The sequence below is a fragment of the Rattus norvegicus genome, chromosome 3, assembly GCF_036323735.1.
Source record: "Rattus norvegicus strain BN/NHsdMcwi chromosome 3, GRCr8, whole genome shotgun sequence".
In the NCBI taxonomy this organism is placed as follows: Eukaryota; Metazoa; Chordata; class Mammalia; order Rodentia; family Muridae; genus Rattus; species Rattus norvegicus.
In genome coordinates, this window is record NC_086021.1 from 36161877 (window position 1) to 36165009 (window position 3133).

The following is a 3133-nucleotide window of genomic DNA, read 5'->3' on the forward strand; positions in this document are numbered from 1 at the left end:
GCCATAACAGGACTAAAACTTGACCCTCAGATCAGACAAGTGCTACTGTTTTAAGAATATGCAGCTTAGGAGCCGTGGACTTTGACCACACACGTGGAAACCACAGATAGTTTTTATCACCTCCAACCACCTTTCTCCATGCCTCAGACTACACAGAGACAGCTCAACCCTATCCGTGAGGAAAAACAAACAAACAAACAAACCAATCCCAAATCCCTTTCTATGCTTTTCCATAGGGAGGTAGAGTTGAGTCCAGGAGATCCTTTTCCTTACATTCAAGACAACTGGTGAATAACGCTGTAGAGAGAATATCTTATAACCACCACCTGTTCATGAAAAAGCCAATGGCCAATGAGCTGAGGCAGGAGATAGGAGGGAAATAGGAGGTGGGACACTGGGAAGGAAGAGAGAATTCTGGGAAATAGCAAGAGAATAAAAGAACTGCTGCCAGAGATTAGAGCAAGATACTAAGAGAGACACTGAGGAAGGTGTGAAGGAGAAGCAAGCCGTGATTGAAGGAGAGATGACTAGCAAAGAGGGAGACAGAGAACAGTTTGAATGGGATGCTCTTGCAGAGTGCCCAGCATCCAGGTCAGGTGACTCCTAACCGCTCATAACCAGCTCAAACGACCCAGCACCTTCCTGTACACATGAGACACACATGCACGCTACACATACTCAGGCACATTTAACAAAAACGGTGGCGTTTCTCTGTAGAGAAACAACCTGGGAGAGAGCAAAACACAGACGCCTTTGAAAGATCTCAGTTGGGGTTGGGGATTTAGCTCAGTGGTAGAGCGCTTGCCTAGGAAGTGCAAGGCCCTGGGTTCGGTCCCCAGCTCCGAAAAAAAGAACCAAAAAAAAAAAAAAAAAAAAAGAAAGATCTCAGTTAGAATTTGGGTGTACAAAGCTAGCAGCTTCTGGAGATTAATCTGTTTCCCTAGATTTACTGCACCTGCTGGCTGTCATTAAAGTAGGTTTCTCGGGAAGGCTAGAGAAAGGCTTAGTGCTTGACAGCACTGGTTACTCTCCAGAGGATCCAAGTTGGCTTCCCAGCACCCACATACACACAGTGCCTGACAACTGACACTAATGATGCTAACTCCAGTATCTGACGCCCACTTCTGGCCTCTGCAGGGACTGCATGCATGTGGTATTTGAACTCAAGACCTCTGGAAGAGCAGTCAGTGCTCTTAACCACTGAGCCATCTCTCCAGCCCACATATAAATTAAAAAAAAAAAAAAAAAAAGTAGGTCTGCGGCTGACAAGATGACTCAGCTGATTAAAGTGTTTTCTGTGAAAGCCTGGTAAAACGGAGTTGGATCCTTAGAACCCATATAAAGGTAGAAGAGAACTGACTTCATGAATCTGTCCTTTGATTTCTGCACCAATGCCCTGGCGTGGTTTCTCACAACCAGCATACAGAAGGAAGGAAAGGAGGGAAGGGGAGGCAGGAGGAAGGATGGGCAAACATGTAGGTGCCTGTGAAACTACACCTATAGTTCCAGGTCTGTGGGAAGCTGGGGAGAATTATTAGAGCCTGGAGTTTGAGGCTAGCCTGGGCAACACAGGAATTCTGGGTTTCCTGAATCCATCAATCGTCAGTCATTGGCGAGTCCTAACGACTTTTCCCACCCTAAGAGCCTATAATTGAGAATTCAAGTCAAAATCTCATTGTGGCGCCTACCGCCTACCGGCACTTCAGACCCGAGGAGCTCTATTTTTGAGACCACCCCGGCCACTACTGCGCATGTCCGGTTCCTGCCTCAGAACCAGGTATGGGTGGGGGACATGGGGTGTTGATGATTAACCAAACCACAAACCTTGTGCATGATCCTTCCCCCCCCCCCCCATCCTCCCCTCCAGGAGTGAACTTCCTGATGCTGCCCCCTGTGGCCACAGCTGACTGAGAACTCAAGGTCCAAACTCAGTCAGTTGGAAATATGGAACTGGATCCAGAGGCCTCCCCAGTCTTTGCTGCCGTCCGAACTTTCTGGTACCTCACACGCTAATGGGCAAAGGATACAGAACAGCCTAGTAACAAGGGAAGGTCCAGGGAAAAGCTATGCTGTGATAGCCCACTAGACAGCTCCGGCTTCCTGAGCATCTCAGGCCGGGCCTCCGCTCCCCTATGCTCCTTTGGGAATATTCAGTCATGTTTTTCTGACCACTCCTTTGGGCTTTGTGGAGACTCCTTTGGATCAGTTCTGCGAACACATCTGACAAGAAGCCACTTACAAGAGGAACGGTTTGTTTTGGCTTACACTTTGAGGGTTCAGTCCATCCTGGAGGGCAAGGCCGGGTGGGAGAGGGAAGCTCTCAGCTTCTCCACAGCTCACAAATAAGGTAGCGGAGAGCAAAGTGTGATGCTATGACCAGCTTCCCCTCCTTTCTTCACTTCAGTCTGGCAGTGTGGGAGAGGACACCAGCCCTCTCAGTTAAACCACCCTGGAGATAAGTCTAACGGACAGACACACTTCTAGGTAATTCTAGACACAGACATTTACAATACCCACCAACTAGCACGAGCTGCCTCCCTAAGGTGCAGTTCATTTCAAGTCCGGTTTCCTCACCTGTAAAATGGTAACACTCTCTATCGGTAATCGGCCAAGCCGGTCCCTACCTAAACCTCTCTTTGTATAATAAAATCTTTTTTTAAAAAGTTTTTTTTGGGGGGGTTGGGGATTTGGCTCAGTGGTAGAGCGCTTGCCTAGCAAGCTCAAGGCCCTGGGTTCGGTCCCCAGCTCCGGAAAAAAAAAAAAAAAAAAGAATAGAAAAAAAGTTTTTTTAAAAAATGCATATTCGGGAGTGTGAGCATGCGCATGCCCTCGAGCATGAGTGCGCTTTTGCATGGTGCAGTATCCTCAGAGGCCAGTGAGGTTTTTGATTTTTCAAAACAGCTTTTCTCTGTGTAGCTGTGGCTGTCCTGGAACTAACAACCTCTGTGGACCAGGCTGGCCTCGAACTAATTTGGGGAGGCACTGAAATACCTAGGAAGCTTTATTAATGTGTTTATTTTTATTTAATTTAAAATCCTTTATGTGTGTGTGTGTGTGTGTGTGTGTGTGTGTGTGTGTGCGTGTGTGTGACTTGTGTGCTCCCCTGGAGCCGGAGTTACAGGTGGTAGTGAAG